Here is a 16,015-nt window from a genome sequence, read left to right on the forward strand (position 1 = left end):
GGGTTACGGGGGCAACTTTTTGAACGGAGATGTCCTTTGTTCTCAGAGAATAGGCTTCTTACATTGGTGGAGCAAGAGGACAGACATGAATAAGAAAGGCTTCCTGCTTGACCACCAAATTTTAACAAAGACAAGATGATTCTGGCAATAAGTGATTTGGGTGACATCAACAAAGGACACAAAGCATGAAGGTAGGTTAACCTCTTTTTGCTTATTTGTACTTAAACATCTTTATCGTACCTTAGTCGCACAACATTCATCTTACACGTTTTTTAAAATGGCAACAGCATGAAGTTGAGGTAAGAAAACTCTGCATCGTTTCTACTAGCCTATAGGACAGGTTCTAAGAAATAACCTCTTCATGCACTATTTGTTTCTAATGTATTTTTCTATAGTTTTAAAATGTTTTAGTGTAACATTCTAAAAGGCCTTAAGATTGGGAATATATTCAGTGAAGGAGCCCTCATCAAGACAATCCTAATCACTTTTGAGGGCCAAAAGCAATACTGTATCCTTGGATAACAGATTAATAAATAAATATTTGGTCTGCAATATCTAGCACAGTACAGTTACGACAAGAAAAAAAAAAAAAAAGCCAGGCAGAGGCCAAAGAAAAACAGAGGAAACAGAGAGACAGACCAGACTGATATTAGAGAACTGGTTCAGGGCAGGGCTACTTCCCCCTCTTCCGGCATGGGCTTGGTGGCGTTATCCTCTCCCAGGAGCACTTCGTTAGGAGCCCCACTTGTGGGAGGTCATTCCTAACTCAGCCTCCGCTGAACCCTATCGGTACTCAGTCTCACGGGGGCTTCTGAATTGCCCTGAAACTGTTCACTACCTGTTGTAACTCGCCCAATAATGATCAAATTCTAAAAAGTACTTTGCTTTCTACTTTCTTTTCATCCCACATACATCTAGGAATACCATTTACGAAAGAGAAACTTAATCATTATCGGGTGAAGTAGAGATGAGGTTTTCACGTGGTGAGAAGGACAGAAATATACAGAACACATGCTAGTACTCCTCTGGTACTAACCCTTCCATATCTTTTCAGTGGGCTAAAAACATAGACAGACATTTCATTTCTAACTGCCATGTTATACATGTTTGAAGAGGGGGAATCATTTTCTGCTAGACTCAGGTCCAATTTCCATTGTGATTTCTGCCCTCCAGAAATAAACATCGTGGTCAGGATGTCTGCCCAGCATCCTTCTGGCCCAACAAAGCAGTGGTTTCCAATGAAATGCAAGTACTCTTGTGAGACTGTGAGGGCCTCAGTGGCTGCAAACTCATGAACCACAGGTTTTTTAACCACTGGCAGCATTTCAAACCGCCTAATTGAATGACAAGTCCCTCAAACAGCTGTCACTTAAGATTCCTGGGTTTGATGAAAGGCCAGAGTACTTATAATTACTCCCCTCTCGCACCCTTTTCCTAAACACAGCACACAGCATTGGCAACAATTTTCAATAAAATGACCAGCCTGAGCATGAGAGAATGAAGCAGACATCTAATGATCGATAGAAAAAAGACAGAGGCTTTTGTTTCCTTTTTTTTTTTTTTTTTTAGTTACCAGAAAACCCCAAAGTCAAAAAGCAATTACAACTCTTACTAATTTTAATCTCCTTCTATCTTTCATTGGATCCCGAGATTCAATTCCTTTGTGGCAACTTTGTTGAACCCCACTTTATTAAGTGTGGTTCACCTGTGAGAAGGAAATGTCAATTTCCTCAGTAGAGGAAGCCATTCCTTGGAAGGCATAGGATTCCACTTGGAACTCTAGGGATGATGAATTCCAACTTCTTTAAGAAAGAAATGACTACCATTGTTGAATTGAAACAGCAGCTTAGTTTACTAAGCAACTTAACTTAAATAAAACTCCTTCCTCTAAAAATATATTTATATATTTAATATGATCTTATTTAATATAACTCCCAAGACAACTCATGAGAGATGTCTGCCAAGTGTCATGATTCCTCATTTTACAAATTAAGACATAGACTTAAAAATGTTAATTTCCCAGCCCCGAAGCTCTATTAGCTGATAGAGAGTTGGTATTGAAATCCACACCCCACTTATATCAAATCCGATAAATAATCATACATGAAAATAGTCACAACTTCTTCCACACTCACTTCTTCCTTTTCTCACTATATCCCTCTCAGCTCTCTCCTAATCTGATGCAGTTATTCACTCTCAGCATCCTCAGCACAAGCTTTCACCCTTCCCAATTTCTGCCATGCTTTTTTTCCTACTCCACATGGTCCCTCTCATGCCAGCACCTAATCTGCCCAATCTGCCCTCTGCCCCTCTGCTCTGTGGAAGTCCTGTTCAATCAGAACAAAGTCCTAGCATTTCAATAGGCTCAGGCTTTTATTTGATTGGTCTTTCCACCTCCTGCTCTTAAATGCAACCAGGCCACCATGTGGGGATACCACAGGGCTGATGGCTACATACCTAGTCTTGAATGCCCTATTTCTGGGACTCACTATGAAAGTTCTCCTCTCCTCCCAAACACTGTTCCCAAATGACTTTCCTACAATTCCCACTCAAATATCTTTCCTCTTCTAAAAGGAAACCTCACTTATGCCTCCTTTTCCTCACCCTCTTTTCCATCAAATACCAGTTTCTAAAATACTCTGGTCTCTTTTCATTATACCTACCCCTCGCTCAGTCTTCCTTTCCACCTCTCCATCAGTCATCACTCTCAGTGACTTCAACATTCAGGTTGAGGATGATTCCAATGCCCCAATGTCTAACTTCTCAGCTTCTCAACTTTCTCAATTCTAAAGTCCTTTCTTTCACCTAAGCTAAAGGCAACTAAATGTTGGGCCAGAAGGATTGGTAGGATTTGGATATGCAGAGATTAAGGGAAGAAGCTGTTTTCTAAAAAGTAAGAACTGTGTGAGAAAAGACAAGGAGGTTAAAGTGTGTTTAGTATTTTGTGCAAATAGGAATAACACAGCTTGCCTAAATGACAGAGAAGATAGGAAGTAGAGGGAGAGAAGAATCAAAGAGAGAATGATCAGCTCTTCATATTTATGTCTTCTATTACTTCACTAGAAGCTTCTTGAGGGTACGGGCACCTCTGGGATTATTTTCAACCCTCCACATTAAAATATTCAGTAAGTGTTTTCTAGAAACCCAATCATCTGTTATCCAGCAAAAAGTACTGTAAATCAGAGACCATCTACAAGACCTATTTTTCTAATTATCCCCAGCTTACATGATACCCTATGCTTCCAGTGGAATGTTAATTAGATAAGACACTCTACAAAACTTGTTTTTAAGATCAGAGTATATTCTGACTAGTCTACTCTTTAGTTAGAAATTATTAAACTTACAAAGAGTTCATAGCTCATGATTTTCATTTTACACATTACCTACATTCAAAACAAGCTACTCTTTCCTATTCAAAATCTGGTCTGTATTTATTTGAATTTCTCACCAATCACAATGCTTTGCTTCAAACTGTGTTGTATGGTGTGCTTGAGTCATTATTGAACTTTGAATTCCCCATAGCGAAATCATTAATGACTGTACCTCAGAATTTTATTTTTGTGGAGGCACCTGGGTGGCTTAGTCGGTTAAGTGTCCGACTCTTGGTTTCGGTTCAGGTCATGATCTCACAGTTCATGGCTGATAGCACAGAGCCTGCTTGAGATTCTCTGTCTACCTGTCTCTGCCCCTTCCCTGCTCTCTATCTCAAAAATAAATAAACTTTAAAAAAAGAAAATTTATCTTTTTAAGACAAAATAGTTCCTAAATTGTAAATCATTCTCATTCTGAGCGCATTCTCATCCTCAAGAGTATGTGGATTAGTATCATGCCAAGACAGTTTTCTCTTTCTGGGATATACATCTCAGTCCTATTTCGAATATCTTTCTCATTGACACTGCCCAAATGTTCCAATGTTTCAGTTGGGAAGATAAAATGCTTCCCCTTATTTTTCCATACAAAAACCAGTGATTTGTTTTTCCATGATATTTATGACTGTAGTAAAAAAAGAAAGAAAGAAAGAAAGAAAAAGCCTTTTGAACACCACAGCTTAGTCATTATTGCAGAAATTTCCATCTCAAATAGGTTGCCCAGTGGCTACCCATAATTTAAGGGTAAATCATCCCAACTGTGAGACATTCACTTCTCTGTTAGATATCCATTGGGTAAATTTCTTACGAAATAATATCTGTCAAAGTTACAGAATCTGATAGACTCCTTCTTGGAGATAATATAGGAAATAGAGCAGAAAGAGTGCTGAGGCATGCCCCAAAATACACGGCTTCTAGTGAGTTGAGACACATGGTTTCACAAATAAAAATGTGCGGTGGGGACCACTGAGCAGAGCCCTGAAATCATGACTCCGCAGGAAAATTAGGAACACATGACTGCTGTAGCTCTTGCTCTAGTTCTCATATGTCCTGTCTGTGAGATTTCGTATGCGCCATGTCACCGTGTCATATCTCATCTGTAGAGTGGAAATCATACCTACCTCACTGAACTCAGAGCACCTGTTATCAGGATATGGGAAATGGGGAGTTTCCCCTCTTCCTCTCTCTGTGACGCCCTGGCTTACATGCATCAAGATTAGCCCAAGACTCCACTCCCTGCCTCTCACAGTAACACAAAAAGACCCCTTTAGACTAGTTCCACACCCTCTTGGGTCCCTAATCCTCAGCTCTTCACTGGTCCTTCCTCTCTCTTCCCTTACCATTTTTTCTTCATTTGCTCCCTTGTCAATCTTTTTCTGAAAGATGAGCTAAGTGTCAGCTGGGTCTTTCTGATGCATGGGCATATAAAATGAAAACTATTGCCAATTGTTCTGAGTACTTTTCTTGCTAAGGAGACTTAACTTTTCACAAAAAAATAGGCTGCTCAAAAAAAGCAACAAATTGACTCAGACTAGACTCATGTTTTTTGTCTACAATGTTCCCATAAAATTCATAGTCTGCATGTTTCTTTTAAAACCTCATCCAAAACTTTCCCATTCTGAAGGAATACCATCTAGTTACCCAGGTTAAAATAAGAGTGTGAGTTTCCATAGACAATTGCCATTACTTTAAAGGTCTGAGAATCGGGTCATCTTCCCTGAGGCAAGGGTTGTTCATAGTTTTTCTATATAGGTTTTGAAAGTCTGTTTTACTAAGTGAACTACCGTTATTGAGCATTTATTTGCTGAGCTCAAGACATTTTGCCATTATTAAATGCTTCAAAAACAAGGTTCGAATATTTGATACAGTCAAATTGGATTTGTCTCCACATATAATCCTAGGTTCTCTGACTTTCTCTTTCTGTACTCATTGCTCTGGGAAATTAATATGATCACATCTCTTCAAACACTAGTATAAATACACAGTGGCTTCCAAATACGAGTTTGGAGATCAGCCTTAAATTAAAAATTATTAGACAATTTTTATGCTTCACTGCCCCTCTTAAACCTAGTATCTTGAATATGAAATAATTTCTTTCTCCAAAGGCTATCAGTTCTTAAGTTCTCTATGACCTGGAATGACACTATCAACCTTAATCCCTGTAGCTCAAATATTATAGTTCATATTACTTCTGTCTTTAATCATCTTACTCAAGAAGGAAACTATTCCCTGAATTGGTTACATAAAACATACTACATCACCCTTAAAATAAAGTTTCTTACCATGGCCTACAAACCCAAGACCTTATATGACCTGGATTCTACCTGCTTCTCTGGGCTCACCTATCATTCATTACTCTAACTGTAGTGACGCAAGCTTCCTTTCCATTCCCATTACCATGGATAGTTACCTCCTTATTGCCATGCAAGTTTTGGCCACAATGTCGCCTTCTCAAAAAGAACTTCCCTGACTACCTGGTCTCTTGTCAAGTTACTGTCTCATTACCTGGTTTTATTTTCTTCAGAGTATTCACTTTGTTTACTTGTTGATTATCTCCCCCACTAAACACACACACACACACACACACACACACACACACGCATGCACGTGCACACACAAACATGAGAAGGAGGGCTTGTCTGTCTTTTTTTCTCAGCTGTTTCCTCACTATCCACTAAATCAAATGGAGACCCCCAGGTCCCATTACTCTCTCCCAGTATACCCTGCACTTTGCCTTTCCATTCACTCATCACACAATTACTGTCTGATGGTTCTATCTACCACCAAAGACTGTCATTTCAGAAAAAATATGAAATGTACCTGTCCCATTCACCACTACTTCTCTACCACCCATATTTCTCCACCACCCGGCATAGAGATTCACAAATACTCAATAAGTATTTGTGGAAGGAAGGAAGGAAGGAAGGAAGGAAGGAAGGAAGGAAGGAAGGAAGAAGGAGGGTAGATGAGAGGGAGGAAGGGAAGGATGAAAGAAAGAAAGGAGGAAAGGGAGGAAAAAGAGAGAAAAGGGAAAGAATAAGGCTTTGAGGTGACCAGCCCTTCCAATTTGCCCGGGAATAAGGAATTTCCCAGGATGAGGGACTTTCAGTGCTCAAACCCAGAAACACCCAGGAAATCCAGGACGAGTTGGTCATATTAGCTTTGAAGGAAATCCTTTAAAGGATTATGTAGACATATAAATGCCTGCAGATGAAGTATATAAGTTTATTCTACATGCTTAACAAAATAGAGGTAATTTGTATCGTCTGGTCAAGCAAGGTCCTTTCTAGTTGTATCGACCACTTAAAGGAAGGTGTCTAGTCATGCCATGCCCACCTACTCACATGTAAGATATCCAGATACATGCTCACAAAATCTGGACTAGGAATGAGCAGCTGACCCAAAGGCAGTCTTTTAGAGGCAATCTCATAAGAGAACTCAGCTCAGTGTGGGGGTTGGGGAAGCATTCTAAAATAGATGATGATTAATTATAACACCCTGGTATAACTGGGGGGGGGGAGGGGGAGGTCTGAACTTGGCATTTACAAAGGGGGTGGGGGAGAGAAGTGTCAGGGACAGCAGACGTAGAAGTAGCAAATAATGACAGCCTAGTGGCAACACATGAAATATGGAGTAATGAGTTTCTGGATTTCTAAGTCTCAGAGTGTCAGAGCCATTAAGAACTATACCCTAAAGTACACTACAGTCTTCTTGAGGCCTGAATATTTGGCAGCTGAAACTGTTTCTTGCCTCCTTATTTCCCAGGGTATCATTACAATAAACCCCATTAAATAAGGTAACCTAGGCATGTCTCTGTTTCTTACAAGCTAAAAGGACCTAAAAGATCATTATTTCCTCAGTCAACAGGATTAAAAGGATAAAAAATGAAAATCAAGACCAAAAAAGCCAGAAAAAAAAAATAATATGCTGAAGGGAAGAGGATGGGGTTACAGGGTTATAATAAATTCCAACACAAACACAAACTAAATATTTCGTGTTATTACAAAATAAATATAAAACACACAAATAAGAACTATGAATATAAACTACATATTCATTTTTTCTTGATTGCATAATTTCCACAGAACCGGGTGATTCAGAATCTTATTAACATTTCAAAGGGCTCCCAGAAATTTCAGGAAGTTTTCTCAGCCAACTCAAAACCTTGAAAGAAGGACAACTGGGAAATAGTCCCTCACAGCAGCTTTCCACTAAGAGTTTAACTCTTAGAATTAGACTAATAGCCTACTCTCAACTTGTAATTACTCATTTTATTTAGGATAGAGGATATGTTTTTCATAAATTTGTCTATAAATATTTTATTTAGTTCTTGGATTCTTAAAGCACATAAAATAAATGAAGGGGAACAGTAATCCAAGGAAAAGGATACATGGACTGCCATGGAAAATGGGCCAGAATTTAATAATTTTATTATAAGATATTTGAAAGTTAATTGCATATATATTCCTTTCTTCCTTAAATTTTGCCATATAGATCTAATCATTCACTTCCATGATATCCACCATTACATTTCCACAAATCAAAAGCATATGAAGAAATGGGGACCCCTATGCACAACTGGAAGGAATGTCCTTGGCCAGCCATTCTACTGAGTAATTCAGCAATATGTTATGAAATTAAGTCTATGTATACTCTATATTCAATAAATCCACTCTAGACATACAGTCCAGAGAAATTCCTATACCAAGTACAAAAGATCCATACAATAGTGTTTATGACATCATCATTTATGATATCAAAAACTTGACAACAACCTAAATTTCCACCTTAGAAAAACAGAAATAGGGGGCAGCTGGGTGGCTCAGTCACTTAAGCATCCAACTCTTTCTTTTTTAATGTTTATTTATTTTTGAGAGACAGAGAGACAGAGTATGAACGGGAGAGGGACAGAGAGGGAGACACAGAATCCAAAGGGACTCCAGGCTCTGACCTGTCAGCTTCAAGTTCTATGTCTCCCTCTCTCTCTGCCCCTCCCCTGCCCCTGCTCACACTGTGTCTCTCCCTCTCAAAAATAAACATTAAATATTTTTAAGAAAAAATAACTCTCTCTCACATCACTAACAATTCTTTTTGCTAAACTGAAAGGACATCTGGCTCTTTTTTTAATAAAAATTTTATATATTTAAGGTGTAAACATGATGGCTTGATACACATATACGTAGTAAAATGACTACACACTAATTAACATATCTCCTCACTCAGTTACCATCTACCATTGTGTGTGTATGTGTGTGTAATGAGTGCACCTGAAGTCTACTCTCTTAGCCTATTTCCAGTGTTCAACAGAGTATTAAGTGCAGTCTTCATGCATGTACACAAGACCTCTACATTTATTCATCCTCCATAACTGCAAATTTGTACCCTTTGACCAACATCTATCTCCCCATTCCCCCCTTCCCCCTGACACGCCCCAGCACCTGGTAACTCTCTTCCTACTCTTTGATTCTATAAGTTCAACTTTTATTTAGATTCCACATGTAAATGAGATCATACAGTATTTGTCTTTCTCTGTCTGGCTTATTTCACTTAGCATAATGTCCTCCAGGTTCATCTATGTTCAACTCTTCTTTTATTTGACTTCTTATCAGCATTTGACACTTCCTTCTCAAACACTCTTTCTTTGCCTCCCATAATACCCCAGGTTCCTAGTTTGCCCCTGACCTCTCTGCTTACTTTCTATTTCAATTGTTCAGTTGTTTCAACCACTTCCTAATCATCCTGTAAAAGTTCTAGTTTCCCCAGGTTCTTCCCTGGACATTCTTCTTTCTCTGGACCACACAAGGTATAGTCTCAATTGCCTCTTATTTTTTTTTAATGTTGGCCAACTAGACCACTCTCTGAACTTCTAGTTATAGAAACAACTGCCTTCTTAACATCTCCAAATATGTCAAAGGCCCCCAATCTCAACATTTCCAAACTCATGCTCTTCTCCTTAAAACCTAGTCCTTTTCCAAAGACCCCGTGTCATGCAGTGAATGGCACCATTATTCATCCAACTGTTCAATATACTTTTTAATGCTTATTTAGTTCTGAGAGAGAGAGAGCACGCAAGGGAGGGGCAGAGAGAGAGGCAGACACAGAATCCAAAGGAGGCTCCAAGCTGTCAGCACCAGAACCTGACACAGGGCTCGAACCCACAAACTGTGAGATCATGACCTGAACCAAGATCAAGAGTCAGCCTCTTAACCAACTGAACCACCATGCGTCCCTCATCCAACTGTTTAAACCAGAAACCAAAAAGTCTTCTTTGACTCCTATTCTCCAACATCCTCTACACCCAATGTATCACTAGATGTGTTAACTTTTTTTTATGTCCTTATTATATCCTGCATACATACACTTCACTCCATCACACTGCTACTGCTTATTTCTAAGCTGCCATCATTTCTCACCTGGATCCCTCCAACAACCTCCTAATTGGTCTTTCTCCATCGACTGGAACCTACCTTCCCCCAGGCCACCAGTGTGAGCTTTTCCAAATGTAAATCTGATCACCTCAACCATGGCTAAAAACATTTCAATAATAGCACATTGCTCTTAAAGATCAACATCCTCAAGATAGCCTCCACATCTCTGCCTAATATAGCCTTTGCTGTGCCTACAGACTCACCACATAGCCCTCTTCCTTTCAGTTGTCATGTTCCACCTTAAGTTCCTCAAATAAGCCATGTGCCTTTCCACCTCAGGGCCTGTACACATAGTCTCTTCTGCTGAAAAGGTTCTCCCCTCTGTCTTTCTTACTCTTCAAAACTCAGCTCAAATTTTACTCAGGAAGTCTTCCTTACAAGGAAGTCTTTCCAAATTGCCCTGTTATACAATCTCATAGGACTCAGTATTTTTTCCTTTATAACACTTATCACCTTTTGAAATACATATTTATATTTGTGGTTATTTTATAGATTTCTCTCACCCCCTTTATGAATGTAAGTTTCATGAGAGTGAGGAACATGTACGTTTTTTCTCATCAATGTATCCCCAATACTTTCTAGCATGGTCCCTGTTATACTCAGTAAATATTTGTTGAATGAAGAAATAAACCCTAGAATATTATCCCACCCTAAAAATCACCTTCCAATAAAATTCCATGAAAATCCTAACCCACTACATTAAGCATTAGCTTCTCTAGTAATGCCAGAGAAGCTGATAATTAATATCTCTATATCTATTCTCCCTTCCTATTGAAATAGAATCCCAAATTTTTATCCAGGAGTAGGTACCATTATGGTCTGAATGCTTATATACCCCCAAAATTTATGTTGAAGTCCTATCCCACAATGTGATGGTATCTGGAAGTGGGATCTTAGGGCAGTAATGAGGTTTAGATGAACTCATGAGGGTGCAGCCCCCATGATGGGATTAGTGTCTTTCTAAGAAGAGGAAGAGAGACCAGAACTTCTTCTCCTTCTCTTTCCCCATTATGTAAGGACATAGGAGAAGGTGGCTGTGTGCAAGCCAGGAAGAAAGCTCTCATCAGGAGTAGAATCTGCCAGCACCTTATCCTGGACTTTGCAGCCTCTAGAACTATAAGAAGTAAATTTCTGTTTAACAGAAAGTAAAAACTTCTGTTTAACAGAAGTAAAAATCTGTTATTTAAACCCCCAGTAAATGGCAGCCTGAGCTAAGATAGGCACTCAGGAAAAAAGGGAAGGAAGGAAGGAAGGAAGGAAGGAAGGAAGGAAGGAAGGAAGGAAAAATGCTGGTCTCCTTTGCGTCGTGGAAACAAGTCTGAACTAATGGGATGCAAAGGCAACTTCCTGGTCATGCCCTTAAAGGAAATGGGAATTCCCTCATTTTCCCTTTTCCTCCTTTCTTCTTCATGCTGGCAGGACAAAGTGCCGAGCAGATAAGAGCAATACTCAAAGTGGAATAACAACATAGGAAAAACCAGGCCCCTGGCCTCTCTATGGAGACCTCTATGGAGAGGTCACCAAACCTCCCCAGACTTTTAGGAGACAGAGAAGGAAAACTGCATCTTGTTTAAAACCTTGCTGTTTCCAACCCCCATGACAAGCAACTAAACCGACATCTAATCAATACATTCAACTAATTAATATAGTCACAATGTGAGTATTCCTTAAAAGAGCAACACAAAAAAATTGTCACATAAATTCCTCCTAACCAATAGGGCTGTTCCCAGAAGGTTAAGAAAGGAGAAAAAAGGAAATCTAGATTCCAGAAAAAAGACATACAGAGAAGCAAAAAAAAAAAAAAAATTTCATCTACTGCAATTTTTTTTCAGGCCTACCCAGGTCAACCATATGCCCAGCTTATAGTTGAGCTTTGTCAACAAAACATCTTGTCAAACACACCACCATCCCACTCTGCACCCCCCAGCTCACATTCTAACCCTCTTTTAAAGCCCTCAAGGTCCTTAAGGAACCCATCTGCCTCCAGCTGTGGTCAGCTCATGTTGCACCCACCTCCTTCTCCCCCTTCCTCTGCACACTGACAGTTTACTAAACCTGAGATTCCAACTACATACTCATTTCAGACATGAGACACAGAAAGAAAAGAAAAGAAAAGAAAAAAGAAAAGAAAAGAAAAGAAAAGAAAAGAAAAGAAAAGAAAAAAGGAGGGAGGGAGAGAGACAGAGAGATGAGAGAAAGAGAGGGAGAAAAGGAGAGAGAGAAAAGAAGAAAAAGGGAAAATGGGAAGGAAGGAAGGAAGGAAGGAAGGAAGGAAGGAAGGAAGGAAGGAAAGAAGGAAGGAAAGGAAAGGAAAGGAAAGGAAAGGAAAGGAAGAAGAGAGAAGGGGGAAAGGGGTGAGGGAGGGAGGAAAGGAGGGAGGAAAAGAGAACGAAAAAAAAAAGAAAAGAAGAGAAAAAAGTCTAATTTGACTCACATACCACAGCCCCATAAATCTATCCTACCCCATGGCGCCATGTGCCCTCCAGAGATTGCTTACACGTGCACTGTGGTAGCTGCTGCAGGGCACAGGCTGTGGTCCTGCCACACGGCCAGACTCACCACGAAATGCAAGGTGTTCCCTGTATCTGCTCAAGCCAAGTGGGAAGTATCCTTGACTGTGACTTCTGTTACCTGTTTGCTCTGCTTATTTATCTATCGGTATTTCTATTATCTCAATACGAAATCATTTGCTGAGAGATTAAGTAAAAGGCAGAATAAGATCCATCAGAAAACCAATTCATGCCACTGATATATCTATAAATTACCACTCCTAAAAAGTCAGTCTTTTTTTTTATCTTTCTACAAAGGAAAAAGAACAGAATCAATGAGAGAAGCTATAAAAGAATGAGGTAAACTCAAAAAAAAAAAAAAGATGTAAAAACATTTGTGTGCTTTCTTATTATTGGTTAATCTTTATATGTAAATGCCAAAAGTTTTGGAAGCAAAATAATCACAGAATGGAGAAAAAATGAGCAGTCTTAATGAAAAAATCAAATAAATCTTATATCCCTCATTATTGCTTTTTATTGACTCCACGCCATGTTGCTCATATTATATGATTTAATGTAAAGAGAAAGCATTGTCTGCCCCAACACAGCTTTCTCCACTATCACCAACTGGCATAGAACCCAACATTTCACAACAAGAAATTAATTTATTTTGGTTAAAATGACTGCATTTTCAAGAGATCCCTATTAAAATTATTCCACTTGCATATCACTTTATTTGCATAAAGTAGTCATATTTAATCTTCATTTAATCGTGATTTAGTCCTTTTAAACCAGTGAAGCAACTACCACTGACCTCATTTTAAAATAAATAAATAAATAAATAAATAAATAAACAAACAAATAAAAGTAAAGTCATATATTTTGTGAAGGCTGAATGAGAATTCAAACTCCCAGAATTCAAATTCTAATACCGAGTTCCGTGTTCTCCCTGCACTTCACACTGTCCACCCTGAACTACAGTCATGCAGGATAGAGTTTTGCAATAGGGTCCTCCCTGCCACATGCCACAATCAGGATTTTCTTGCAGAGCACAGATCATTGCAACTGTAATCACATAACAGCGTCCACTTATTTATTTCCAGATGCCCCCTGCTGAAGAATCCCGGATCCTTATGTTTCCACACAAATGTTATCTTCTTATTTGGCAGAAAACACGATGATAACAATGACAGAGACTTACAGGGCTTAACCGACACTTAATGAATTCTCCTTTTATAGGATTCCAGCCAAGTATTCAACAAACCATGCAGCTCTCAATATAAATGGTATTTCCTCCATTCTGAAATAAGCTCACCCCTAACGGGTAAGGCTGACCCTTTGTCCCCTTAAATAAATGGAAAGCGCCTAATATTCCAAAGGTAAGAAAGTCAAGGCTGGCAAGGTCCTTATGTAGCATAAATTGATACCATTTCTTAATTACAGAATTCAGACGTATTTTATATAGGCAAATCAAAACTGACAGTATTTCTCCTTTGTACTTTGTTGAGGTATTTTTACATCTCGAGGTCATTTTAAAATATAAGAAACAATCATTAAAACAATAGATATTTGTTACCATCTGTATATAGAAGATAATAGCACCAAAGATTCGATTCAACATGATAGAGGCAATGAGGAAGCACACATAATTCTACCTTGGGGAAGTAGCTCTTAAATTTAATCTTTAAAAAAAAACGAGAGGAGTCTTTCAGGCAATAAAGAGGAAAAGTCATTTTGCAGAGGACACATAACACATACAGAAGCACAGGGGCACAATTAAGGAACACACAATGGTTGTTTATAGCTGGAACCCAAGCAACCACTAGGGGAAAATGCCCAAAACGAGACTGGAAAGATGAGTATTTGACCCTTAACTGCTAGCTGCCTGGACAAGTCAGGCCCGCTTCGAGGTGTGCAAACTCTTCTCAGTCCTTTTCTTAAACTGCAACAACCAGCTACAAGCGATGAACCCAGAACCCGACAAGCTAATGCTGGGATCTGATTGACCAATGTGCGCTCGATGCATCACCAGGCACACTCCTCCTCTCTACCTGCTTGTGAGGTAAGTACTATTAGTCCCATTTCATCAGTGAGTAAACTGAGAGCAAAAGAGAATAAGTAACTACCCAAATTTATACCACTAGTGACAGAACCAAGCACACAAACAACTCAGCCTAACCCCCAACTCCAGTGAAATTACCATACACCGCATGGAAATAATAACTTACAAAAACCGTACCTACCAACATTTGTTCTGTTCGATTTATCTTACAAAATAATTTCAAATTCGTTATCTGGATCAATCTCCCTGAAAACCCTATAAGAAAACTGAAGGCTCAGAGGGTTATCCCAAGTTTAACTGGTTAACTGGTGAATCAGGGGCTGAAGACATTCCAGAATGCTGGTCTTTTGTTCAAACCATTATTCTTTTAGGAAAATCTATAGATTAACGTTTATGAAGGAACTGAAGTCCTTGAGGGTAAACTAGGAACGAAGTTACTGAACAGTAAGAAACTGTAAATTAACGAAGGAAATTGCTGATCTGGATTTTGCTTTGCACTTCACTAAATCTACTCTGAGGGTCACCACATATCTTTGCTGCATAGAAGACGCCGGAGTGGCGGGCGCCTGGGTGGCTCAGTCGGTTAAGCAGCGGACTTTAGCGCAAGTCAGGATTTCACGGTTTGTGAGTTGGAGCCCCGAGCGGGCTCTGTGCTGACCGCTCAAAGCCTGGAGCCTGCTTCCGATTCTGTGTCTCCTTCTCTCTCTGGCCCTCCCCTGCTCACGCTCGCTCTCCCTCTCTCTCTCTCTCTCTCTCTCTCCCAAAAAATTTTTTTAAATTTAAACTTTTGTAAAAAAGAAGTTACTGGAATGGGAGCGCTTCAAACCCCTTTTGGCCTGGTGCTGGCTGATTCGGGCTGATTTTCGCTCAAATAAACTTTTAACGTTTTTAATACGCCTCAGTTTATCTTTTAACAGTTCTGGTGTCAGAAGGAACGGAAGGAACCCCCGTGAGCCCCCAGGAGCACCGAGCAACCGAACGTAGGTACCTGTGGAGCCCCTTGAACTCGCCGCGTTCTCACTGCCTCCGGAGGTGGGGGGTAAGCACCTCTTGGATCCCGGACTCTGGTTCTACAGCTTTTGCATGAAGGGCCTTCAGACTTAAGAACGACTTCTTTCTCCCACTAGTCTGGAACCAGCCTGAACCAGCTGGGTCTGACTTAAAAACCGAACTGGGTCCAGACTCGGGCTAAGTCCCCGGATCGGACCGGGTCTGACCTAAAAACCGGACTGGATTTTCCTTAAGCGGAACTGGGTCCAGTGTGAGGCCCCCAGGTGAATAAAATTTTGTTTTTAAGGCAGAACAAGTAGCTTAACCTTACCAAAGATAATCTTGAATTACAGTGGTCATTGTGGAGAACTTGGAACCATCTTAAATAAGTGTATCCCTTTTCAAGGTGCCCCAGAGAAAAAGAGCCCCACACTCACTATAAAGGCTGGCGGGAAAATTATTTTTTCTCCTCTACAGCTTCTGGTGACCAGAATGAGACCTGCTGGGACTGTCCACTCACTCTAGAGAGCGCAGACGGCATTGTAGGAAAATTGGCAGAAGCCAGCTAAGAGTGAGGAAGAATTCTTACCAGAATCAGCTCTCGAAGCTCTCTCTCTACGGTGCCTGGTCAAGACAGGAAGGTAAAATTTCACACTGTCCCTTCCTTTCCAAATTCAG

The 16,015-nt window shown here is 39.8% G+C and overlaps 1 long non-coding RNA gene across 1 annotated transcript in view; it reads right to left on the minus strand.

Moving 5' to 3' along the window:
* Positions 1-15,607, minus strand: part of LOC122241001 — a 133,573-nt gene extending 117,966 nt beyond the window's left edge. The window contains exon 1 of the long non-coding RNA XR_006220893.1: positions 15,336-15,607. This is a non-coding gene — a long non-coding RNA (uncharacterized LOC122241001). The remainder of the gene's footprint in view (positions 1-15,335) is intronic.
* Positions 15,608-16,015: the final 408 nt, after the last annotated feature.

This window comes from Panthera tigris, chromosome A1 (assembly GCF_018350195.1).
Source record: "Panthera tigris isolate Pti1 chromosome A1, P.tigris_Pti1_mat1.1, whole genome shotgun sequence".
NCBI lineage: Eukaryota > Metazoa > Chordata > Mammalia > Carnivora > Felidae > Panthera > Panthera tigris.